Source organism: Sinocyclocheilus rhinocerous, unplaced genomic scaffold (assembly GCF_001515625.1).
Source record: "Sinocyclocheilus rhinocerous isolate Xijiao unplaced genomic scaffold, SAMN03320098_v1.1 scaffold1265, whole genome shotgun sequence".
Taxonomy (NCBI): domain Eukaryota; kingdom Metazoa; phylum Chordata; class Actinopteri; order Cypriniformes; family Cyprinidae; genus Sinocyclocheilus; species Sinocyclocheilus rhinocerous.
Genome location: NW_015657967.1, coordinates 324,682 through 337,306, shown reverse-complemented (window position 1 = coordinate 337,306; position 12,625 = coordinate 324,682). Strand labels below are relative to the sequence as shown.

At 34.9% G+C, this 12,625-nt stretch overlaps 1 protein-coding gene across 3 annotated transcripts in view; it reads right to left on the bottom strand.

Annotated features, from left to right (window-relative positions):
• LOC107721821 (neural cell adhesion molecule 2-like) overlaps window positions 1-12,625 on the bottom strand; it is a 407,305-nt gene that overhangs the window by 308,292 nt on the left and 86,388 nt on the right. The gene's annotated exons all lie outside the window — the stretch shown is intronic.

Genomic DNA, 12,625 nt, shown 5'->3' with positions numbered 1-12,625 from the left:
AAAAATATACCTGTGACATGTCAGTTATGCACTGAGGAAAACACAACGTCTCAAATGCATTAAACAGCACGAATATATTCGCTGTTTGCCATGGTGGATCGATGTGATCCATGATCGACATAAGGGCTGCTTAAGGATAAGCGTGCACAAATTAGTGAGATTGTGTGAACTTAATTTGTCGTTTATGGAACCGCTTTAGCCCTGATTGATTTGTTAGGTTATTTCAAGTCAGGTTTTGGACTTTAATCCCAGTTTTTTTCTCGGGTCTCTGTGGTGTTGTGATTCGTCATATTCACGCAGCAGCGGTGATAAGAGAACGCGCTTGACAAACAAATACATAGATCACAGATTATTGGTCACTTTCTAAATAATAAAAGTATAGTGCATCCACTAGTAATTATATATAAATAAATCGTTTTTTACCGATGCAAATATGTTAGAAACGATGCGTTGCGATACAAATGCCGACTTGTAGCCGATACACACTTTTTAAACCGATGCATCACATCGTTAACTTTTTAAGCCGATGCACCGAGCGAATCGGGGAATCTTCCCATCCCTAGTTTTCCTGGTTCCCTTGATGTAATTAAAATTCCCTTGTTGATGTACTCCTAGTCTCCTCATTCCTCGCTCCGCGCTCCCTCACAGTAGCGAACGTGACAGTAGTCTAGATATTCTATGCATGTAGTAAGACAAAAATAGTAAGTGGAGTAGTATGCTTGTAAGCCATTTGGAAGACCGTTACAGCCGAGCTGATGTGAGATCAGCTACACTGCAAACAAAAGAGACAAATCTCTTCCTTAAAAGATCAGCACATAAGACATTACCTTAAAGTAATAGCTATGACTGAGTCGCTGTGCATTATTGATGAATTAATGGCTATTTGACAGCGTTGTGAGGTTTTTGAGAGGTTAAGTGATTTGGTTCAAACACATGGCAATGCAGCGTGCAAGAGCGATTTGATTCTGTCTCAAGTACGCACAAGTTTCTCATCTGTTCTATCCGCAGTCACGTAGACTCGAGGGGATGGTAGGAGTCCCAGATCACTGAAAACCTCCCTTTAGCCTCCAGATGCTTCTGCTGCATCTCAGTAGATATGCATGGGGGTGATTTTTGACATCTTTCTAGTTTTTACTCCACCTGCTTCTGAATTGTTCCCATACATTCCCAAAATCCTGAATTTTTAATGCTGTTGATTATTTTTAATTATGTCACTGAGAAAAGTATAAAAAAAAAAGGAAAAAAAAAAGTCAGCGGCAAATATTACTTACTGCATGCTGCATTTATTTAACCAAATGCTACAAATACAATCTGAAATTTGCCTTTGTTGCTTAATGGTCAACAAAAATAAACTTTTTTTACCTTTTAAAAAATTTAACTTTTTAAATGCAGTTTACTTTTTTATTTTTTTTGACCATTGTTTATTTTTACGTGTCTCTCCGGAAGAGCATTTATCCCATAACTGTCTGAATCTCACCAAACCTGTCAAGATTACATCCAGGTCAATCAATCAATCAATCAATCAATCAATCAGTCAGTCAATAAAATACAATATAATTGTATTAAATGTTATAATAGCCAAAATATTTATCAAATATATAAATAAATACACATTTTAATAGGTGGCATTTCAAACACTGATTATTAATATTATCTCATGTTTCTGGAAAAAGTCCATATGAAGAACATTTTTATTTTTTTATTTTTTTTAAAGCTGAAATTACAATTCTACATTATATTACCTCATTTCAAACTCATTTCAATTTGATTTCCTGATGCTGGAATATTGAACTACTGAAACAAAAATCCAGCCACAAGTGCTTTCACATGTGAACTGCTTGATGACCTAATGGAATCAATAAAACGATCAGTTCAAATGAATTAATTCAGGACATTTTCAAACATTAAAGGCACCCAAGAACTGTGCTATACAACAAGATGTACTGTCAGACTGTTAGCTCCACCTCCAAATCAGAAATGAATCGAGTCCTGTGGGAAACCCAAAGTAATGCAGAACCCTGTTAGATACGGTCATGGCTATTACAAAGACGACATGGAGCGCCGTCAATATTTTAGCACATATGTGAGTTTAATTAGATGAGAATGTAATTGGATTTGCTCCAACATACTACTCAAACGAACATATCAAAGATTTAAGCAAATATAAAATGCCTCGGCCAGCTTTGGTAAGACTGTTTCCATTATCGCCCCAATTCTGTTGTGAAAAACTAATGAAGCATTGAAGATCATCCGTTATTCTATTGAAACCAAAGCCTCATGGGAAACTTGGTCCTCAAGTGTCTTTGAAGTGTCCTTGCTGTCTGGACAATCCCCGTTTCTTTATCACTACCTGTCTTCTTATCAGGCCTTACCTGAACATTAATTCTGAATCAATGAGCTGCTGCCAATATATCCAGATCATTATTATCTCCTAGAGAGACTATCTAAAGCTCCAAACGACTTTAAAAAAAATGATATGCAGCAGAATTTTGTTTTGAAAAACCCTAACACCGTTTTTATGAAAAGGAAAAGTGGACGTATATTCTTTCATGAACCAACTGGAGCAAAACAATAGGAAAAGTAAGGACATTTTTAGTCCAACCAGCAAAATACTATCCTAGAATTTATTAAATCAATTAAATCAAAGAACCAGAGCTGAACTCACATTCTACCATTTCAATGATGTACTGGTTGCAAACAACATGTAATATAGACTCCACATCAACAAGTAAATCAAGCTGGTCTGAAAACTTGCTGCCTATAATCCAATGCTAACTGTAAACCAGAAAACGTGTCATTTTTAGTGATCGACAGTTATCACTAAGGCCGATATACAGTCGTGGTCAGAATTGTTGGTACCCTTGGTAAATATGATCAAAAAAGGCTGTGAAAATAAATCTGCATTGTTAATTATATTGATCTTTTATTTTAAAAATGTACAAAAATCAAACCTTTCACTGAAGAATTTAAAATGGTGGGAAATCTCATTATGAAATAAATGTTTTTTCTCTAATACACGTTGGCCACAATTAATGGTACCCTTAGAAATTATTATGAGTAAAATATCTCTGAAGTATATTCCCATTCACATTTAGCATTTTTAGCACACCAGGGTGATTATGAACATGAAATTATCCAGCCAATGTATATTCCTAATGTATATTTCACAGGAATATAAATATGAGGGAAAACAAAGGCCAAATTACTTTAATCATCCATCACAATGATTAAAACCAAAGAATATAGCTCGGATGTGCAGCAACAGATAATTGAGCTGCACAAATTAGAAAGTGGCTTTAAGAAAAGAGCTAGATCATTGAAAAATCCCCATTTCCACCATCAGGGCAATAATTAAGAATTTCCAATCAACTAAAGATGTTACAAATCTTCCTGGAAGAGGACGTGTGTCTATATCGTCCTAATGCACGGTGAAGAGGAGAGTTTGAGTGGCCAAAGACTCTCCAAGGATCACAGCTGCAGAATAGCAGAGATTAGTTGAGTCTTAGGGTCAGAAAGCCTAAAAAAAAAAAAATCAAACAGCATCTACATTACCACATGTTGTTCAGGAGGGTTTCAAGAAAAAAAAAATCAAGAAAAGAAAATGCTCTCATCCAAAAACAAACTCCAGCTGCTGCCAATATATCCAGATCATTATTATCTCCTAGAGAGACTATCTAAAGCTCCAAACGACTTTAAAAAAAATGATATGCAGCAGAATTTTGTTTTGAAAAACCCTAACACCGTTTTTATGAAAAGGAAAAGTGGACGTATATTCTTTCATGAACCAACTGGAGCAAAACAATAGGAAAAGTAAGGACATTTTTAGTCCAACCAGCAAAATACTATCCTAGAATTTATTAAATCAATTAAATCAAAGAACCAGAGCTGAACTCACATTCTACCATTTCAATGATGTACTGGTTGCAAACAACATGTAATATAGACTCCACATCAACAAGTAAATCAAGCTGGTCTGAAAACTTGCTGCCTATAATCCAATGCTAACTGTAAACCAGAAAACGTGTCATTTTTAGTGATCGACAGTTATCACTAAGGCCGATATACAGTCGTGGTCAGAATTGTTGGTACCCTTGGTAAATATGATCAAAAAAGGCTGTGAAAATAAATCTGCATTGTTAATTATATTGATCTTTTATTTTAAAAATGTACAAAAATCAAACCTTTCACTGAAGAATTTAAAATGGTGGGAAATCTCATTATGAAATAAATGTTTTTTCTCTAATACACGTTGGCCACAATTAATGGTACCCTTAGAAATTATTATGAGTAAAATATCTCTGAAGTATATTCCCATTCACATTTAGCATTTTTAGCACACCAGGGTGATTATGAACATGAAATTATCCAGCCAATGTATATTCCTAATGTATATTTCACAGGAATATAAATATGAGGGAAAACAAAGGCCAAATTACTTTAATCATCCATCACAATGATTAAAACCAAAGAATATAGCTCGGATGTGCAGCAACAGATAATTGAGCTGCACAAATTAGAAAGTGGCTTTAAGAAAAGAGCTAGATCATTGAAAAATCCCCATTTCCACCATCAGGGCAATAATTAAGAATTTCCAATCAACTAAAGATGTTACAAATCTTCCTGGAAGAGGACGTGTGTCTATATCGTCCTAATGCACGGTGAAGAGGAGAGTTTGAGTGGCCAAAGACTCTCCAAGGATCACAGCTGCAGAATAGCAGAGATTAGTTGAGTCTTAGGGTCAGAAAGCCTAAAAAAAAAAAAATCAAACAGCATCTACATTACCACATGTTGTTCAGGAGGGTTTCAAGAAAAAAAAAATCAAGAAAAGAAAATGCTCTCATCCAAAAACAAACTCCAGCATATTCATTTGGTAGACACTACTGGAATATCAAATGGGACTGTCTTCTATGGTCAGAAAAAAAACACTCAAGAGAGGTTTGGTGCACACAGGAGTAAAAAAAGTACATTACAACAATAAATTCCTTGAGTACAGCAGCACATACACACTCTTGACCAAAATCATTGTAATACATTATAATAAATTAAAATAAAGGTCAGTGAAATCAATTTGTAGAACATTTCTGTTATACCCATATTACTGGAAAATACACTATTAATATTTTATCAGTGAATAAAAATGCATAATACAATTTTATGCACATACAGACGCGATCGCTATAAATGACTTAACGGTTTAAATTTTGATTTTCTTTACACATCCATCAACGCGTATACACATGAACATCAGAAGTGGTAAACGGAAGCTGAGACGCGCTTGCTTGCTTGATTGCTTGATCAGATTTTGTCACGATTGTGTTACGCAAGCACGCCTGAGCTTCCACAAAAGCTAATGAGGTTTGTTTTCGCGCACCACGCAGTAGGCTGAGGTACATAAGTAAATAAATAGTTATTTTAAGCATAGTTTTGGAAAAATGCTTTATGATGCACTTCAAATGATACGATGTTGAAATGCTTGTGGAAAATACAGTTAAATAGTAGCCTATTACAATTAATATATCATGTTTTTAAAAGTGAAATTAAAATGTATTTGAATTGTATTGCAAAACAGCCTAGTATTATTTTTACAAGTATAAAAAAACGAAACCAAACAATATATTGATTTTAAGTATGCTTATTACTAAGCAATTGTTGACAAAATTACATTTATAAGTTGGTACAATGTAAGGATACTTTTGCTTATTTTATAGCTATAATGTATTCATGTGTAAGTGAATGAATGTACTTTATGAAATATATAAAAATGTTAAAGACGTTTTTTTCACATAACTTACTTTTGAAAAGTAGGCTAAAGCACACGTTCATTAAACAAATATTTAAAATATATTGAAGTATGTTTACTTATGGTTTAAAAATAAGATACATATACTTTAAAATCACTAAAAGCTGTATAAATTTACTATGTTCTTACACAAAATAAACAAAATATTAAGTAAGAGTAAAATAAGTATATTTTCTGTAAATACACTAAAATGTCACAAAAGTATGCTAATGTTTTAGCTCATTTCTTAAAAGCGTAACTTAGGATATATTTATTACCATAGTACTTTTAGTATACATCTTAATTGCAATTCAATACTTTTTTAACACACTTCAAGTAAGCATGTTCAAGTACAATTGTACTATAAATATACTATCTGAAATTCAAGTACTTTTTTAATCTATAATATATATAAAAAATAAATAAATAAAATAAATACTAGCCATTCTAATGCCAAGGCGTCCATAGAGGGTTGATGTGTTTTTACTCTTTAAATTAAATATTGTGATATCATATATTTATATTGACCATCAACCACCCTGCTCTCTAACATCGGCCATCAAAAAAAGTTCATGCACTTTGCAAACGGCAGAAAGTCACCTGCCAACACTTCCATCAAACCCGAGCAAACTTCCATTCATGATGCAGAACTCCTGCCAAACACACTTTCATTTCATTTCCCACCTTCCTTAATATTGATGTTAAAGAACTCTTTACGATATAAAGTTGCCATTGTTAAGGTGCACTGGAGAGCTGACATCTGAGCGTGTTGCATAAAGGGCGGGCGAACAGCCGACAAGGCGAACGGTCGAGGCCATTATCAGAGCCTTCAAAATGCCTGGACACCTAAAGAGCCTTTTTATACATCTACTGCAAAGCCCAAATGATGGAGGGAAGCAGTAAAAAGGCACTTAACAGGGTAATGTGCAATCTTTGGGGATAAAAGCTAACCTTTCATACTCCTAGGTAGCACAATTACAGTGAAGGAGTATAAATTCTTTACAGGAAATTGTATTCAAGTCTGTAAAGACTATGTTGTTGACTACCTGTTAGATTGAATTATTAAAAGCCATCATCAATGTCCTTGCTGCTCTTTTATCTACCCTAAATATATTTCATGTCTTCATGTTCAGTTCATGAGTGTGAATTTGAATTGAATGCATTACATGTTTTACCACCATAGTAAATGTTGTCTTATTAAATATAATTTTATGTATAAAAATATTAAAACATATATGATACAGTACAATTTGTATTAAATATTACACAAAATAAAAAATATTTAATATATAAAATGTTTAAAACTGTTAATAAAATACATTATTTTATTAAATATTTAATATATTATATTATTTAATATATTATTATTAAATATATAATTTAAATATATTTACCAAATATATCAATTAAATACACATTTTAATAGGTGGCATTTCAAACATTGATTATTATTAATATCATGTCTGTTGCCTCAATTTAAATTCAGTTCAAACTCAGGATTTGAATCAATTATAACTTTAATTCTAAATGATGCACAAACCTGATACCGGAATATTGAACTATTGAAAGAACTATCCGTTGTTCACCGACAGTCTCTGCTCCAAAAATCCAACCACAAATTAAAAAATAAAAAATAAAAAATTTAATTAAAGTCTGTATGGACAATCTTGTAGACCACTTGTTAGATTGAATTATTCGTCCTCACTGCTCCTTCATTAACCCTGAATATATTTCACTCAGAGCTGTCTAAAAGCAGTGTAGCCTGATTCCTGAAACAAACTTTCAAAGTACAGCTCAAAACGACCGTCTTAAATCAGTCTGAAACTATTTACAGCATTAGCAGAGGAAGAATTTATTTCATACATATGCAAAATGGACTAAAATACATTCAAATGAATCACAATTGAATCAAATCAGAATTATATTGAAAGCTTGTGAATCATAATCGGTCCCACTTTATATTAAGTGTCCCTAATACCTGTGTACTTACATAGTAACTAAACGTGTACGTAGTATGTAACCACAGTGTAAGTACACATTGGTACATAGTATCTACAGCTGTAATATTTCTGTAACTACACACATGTAACAACCCTCAGGATGGTTTGTGTAAGTACAAATGTGTAACAGGACATATATAACTACATTTTGTAACAACAATATGTATAAGAGTAATTGGAACAATTTGATCCAGGGGGTGGAGATGGGTAGGTTTAGGGGTGGAAATGGGATCCGGGGGTAGAGATGGGTAGGTTTAGGGATATGTAAAGTGGGAGAAGTTGGATCTCGAGTTGGTGCACCACTGTAATACCAGTGTACTTACATGGTAACTCCTCAGGAACTGTCCACTTAATATAAAGTGTAACATTCTGGACACCAACCACAATTTATATGTAAAGCCTAACTTACTGGCCGCTGCTGTGTAACATCAGAGTAATTACATGATAAATCTAATATAAAGTGTAACACTTTCTTTACCAAATAGTGCTGTTAGTCCTGTTACACATTTGTACTTTCATTACCAAAAAGTGTTGTTACCAATGTCCTGTTACACATTTGTACTTACACATACCATTCAGTGGGTTGTTACATATGTGTAGTTACACAAACATTAGAGCTGTAGATACTATGTACCAATATGTACTTACACTGTGGTTACATACTATGTACACATCTAGTTACTATGTAAGTACACAGGTGTTAGGGACACTTAATATAAAGGGGGACCTCATAATCGAATCAGAAAGCATTGTTTTTGCCATTTGGTGAGATTTGTCACATAAATTAAGTGCACTTCCGACATTAACCAATCACAAGCAAAGCAAGTCGGTTCTGATGATAGATTACGAAGACAAACATGTTTTACAATAACCTGCACCAATGATTCTTTCATATTTATGACAACAAATATGCATTAAGAAATGATTAATTTTGATTTCAGTCATGATTTATTAATGAAAATAAAGATATTAAAAAATAAATCCTTCCTAAGCAAGGGTCAGTAAAAGTGAGACTTGCTATCTTCAGCACTTTGAGCGATATGGGACATACAGTAAAATCTTCTCAAAAGAGATGTGACCTCTTTTCAAGAGTTATTTTTCAAATCCAATTTACGGCACAATATAGACTAACCCACTTTCACTTCTGCTTTGCATCTCACACTTACAGCTAGATACGCAGTTATTCATGGACAACATGAAGCTGGAAGTGTGTAGAAACACTCAACAGAACATAAAGATGCACATCGAATTAGACCACGGAGACAGATTTGTTTGTTTGTTTCTTTCCAGGCAATAACCCATGACCCCTCGAGTTCCCCTGATCAGTGAACATGGGCAGCTCTACGCAACTCGCACTCATCATAACCCTCTATGATTTATGAACAGCCAAATCACTCAACGTCAAGCAGAGAACAAACACATCTAAAACACATTATCTCAGATCCTACTCATTCATCTTCACTGGCTCATTTTTTACTGCCACTCACAGACTCAACACTCAACGCATCATTGGCAATAGATGAGAGCAAATGTTGTTCTGTTGTTCAGGAAGTCATCATTAAGCCATGTTATGATGTGAATAATAAGTGAACAAGAATCGACTTACCTATGATGGCAATTAAGACGCGCACCGAACATGAAAGAGAAAGAGAAAAGGAGAGAATTAGTGTTGTACATTCAAGTGCAAGCTCATTTATCTTGTATCAGTCTTGTTGAATTTATTCACAACAACAGATAAAGGCAGATGAAGACTGGCAGACATAAACCTAATAACATTCTCAAAACATTAGCATAAAAAAAAAAAAAAAATATATATATATATATATATATATCATCTAGTCTTTTTTAAATGGTACTGCTTGTTTCAGAGAACATTCAAAAGTAGCATTCCCCTAATGTTTGCAAAATGATCAAACCTTAATGTTCGCATAACCAAGAAAAAAAAAAAAAGGTTTCTAAAACAGAATGTTCAGAAATGATGTTTTTTATTACCTAATGGGAATGTTAGTAACACGTTCTTAGAACATATTTTTGTTAGCTGGGAAATGTCTCGGATAAGTTCATATACTCTAATAAACCAAAGTTGTACTCACACAGGTAAAGTATTAACTGCTAAAATAATCAATCAGACTATATTTTTTACATTTCCTAAAGAAAATGTAAGCATGTGCAAACTCAGCGTGTCTAGGCGTTGCTATGCGGTTACTAGGGTGTTCTGGGTGTTTGAGCAAACATCCTCAGGTAGAATTGCTTGGACAGTACCATACCATACCATACCATACACTCTCTAAATGAATGACAAAGTTTAATAGTAGGGATGCACTGATACGGATACTGGCCTGATACTGCGCTCATGTCCTCATACTCGTATTCATTAATATGCTCTGATAACAAAAACCGATACCACACCGCATGTGAACAGTGCTGTGTCCAGACAAAGAAACATGACAACAGAACAAACAGAGAGCAGAATGTTATTATAGATTAAGGGTGCTCATATGAAGTACATGTATGTAATTAATATTACATTAAGAATTCAACATTCACCAGTATAGCTGATGTGCACAAGCTGATAAGCAAAGCACGCTAAGTGGATTGAACACGCAAGCTTGTCGAGCGAATATCCCTTTCTCACAGACATCACTGGAAAGTTTGTAGTTCTGTCAGATAAGTCAAAGCAAGTAAGTATAACAATGCAAGAGTTACTAAAGTTACTCGACGGTAAGGAGAGAGAGAGCGAGAGAGAGCGTGTGCACTTCTATTGCATGATCTTGATTGCTGTTCACTCACTTAGCACACACATTATTTGGATTTAAACTAAATCGTAAATATAAAACAAACAAACATTTTAGGGGCATTCACTATAAACATTTATTTTAACCGCCACGCATACACGACTTTATTTAAAGTGAAACTAGCAACCTGTGTGAAAACCTGTGTGCTGTACGTATCTCTCTCCTTCTGCACCAATACAAATGTGTGCGTGCGTTGTGCATGTTTTGCTTGCTTGCTAATATAAGTCACAGCACGTTTCAGATGATAAAAAATGCGAAAATATGTTCAGTGCTGTTACAAGATTTATTTTTAATGAGTGATTATTACAAGAAAACGTCTTGCGGTTACAGTACTAAGCCGCTGCAATAGAACAGCTCTATTGTGCTATTAAATTAAAGATGAAATACCATACACAGGGCCGGATTTACGCATAGGCATTCTAGGCACGTGCCTATGTTCACTCGTCCAGGGGGGCCCAAACACATTGAAGAGATATATAATATTTTTGTTATAGCCTACTATGGTCTACAACAGTAAAATAACCAAAACCCCAGAAGACATTGAGCAAATAAATATAACAAACAATAGGGTAAAAAATGACAAACTATTTCCATGTCTTCCAACTTTTTTATGTAGGCTACGGAAATCACGCTTTCTTTCTCCCAGTCTCTCTCACAAATGCACACACAGTACAGAAACGTACTCGCACACACACGCAGAGACGCGAACAGAAACTTCTTGTCAGCACTACCCCGCAAATTTATCAATAAAATAGTTTTGCAGCTGAAAAGCTACATGACATTTCTCAGTTGCGAGGTTCATGTAGCAGTTTAAAGAGGTCATATGACATTGCTAAAAAGAACATTATGTTGTGTAATTAGTGTAATGCAATGTGTTTATGCGGTTTAAGTTTCAAAAAACACATTTTCCACATAATGTACATTATTATTGTTGCTTCTCTATGCCCCGCCTTTCTGAAACGCGTTGATTTTTACAAAACTCATCGGTCTGAAAAGCAAGGTGTACACTGATTGGCCAGCTATCCAGTGCGTTGTGATTGGCTGAATACCTCAAGCGTGTGACGGAAATGTTACGCCCCTTACCATACTGTGATGCCCTGTGTCCCGGCGCGACCTTACAGGCTGTGAGTCAGAAGCGCCAGACTGTCCTTGCAAAGTTGGAACTGCCCCACTTTATAGAAACAAACACCGGCATTGTAGGCTACTTTCTCAGGAAACAGTCCTCATCCTCCGCAAAATGCGCTGTACACATCTGAATATTTGGGTTGAACTGTTCTGGAACAGTGTTGTAAATACAACTTAACCACTGATTTCTAGTTGTGTCCTCTTTTGGAAGGCCAAACAAAGTAGTTTCGCTTTCACAACGAAACACACAGTGTCTCCACGACATGGCAACAATACTACAGCGGGAATAAAAGTTACGCCTTCTTTCTTTGCGTGAACATTTGGGTGGTGTTATGCAAATCTTCCCACAACGTGGCGTAGACATATGGGGGCGTGTTAGAATGAGCCGTTTTAGGAGGGCGTGGTTGACAACTTTTATAAAGAATATCTCTTTGGATTTGAGACTTTAGTCTTTGCAACTTCACAGATCTTCTTTCTGCACCAAGAGCTTGTAACACTCCAAAGAGAAAGGAAAACTTGAAATCGCATCATACGTCCCCTTTAATATCTCATGCAGTATTGATTCACAAGTATGTTTACCTTGTTTCCAAGATTTTTATTTATTTTAACTGCAACATTTAACAAAAATACTCATTAAGGATTGGATTTTATGCAGTGGTGTCTGTCTCTTCCTGTTGGGCTGTTTGTGTTCAGCATGTAAATGCCCTGAAATGTCATGGAAAAAAACAACAAATACAACAGTGGTTGGTCTTTACCTGTTGGTAAAGTTCCAAGACAGACAGCCAGAAGTATGACTTTGTGAGACTACTTGGATGTTGTCAAAAGTACCTAAAGATTTTTGGGGGAAGGCTGGTCGTATATTGGAAACGGCAACCCTCTACATTGCGAGTAAATCACTCGCATATGCGACTAAATCTTCACTCTGG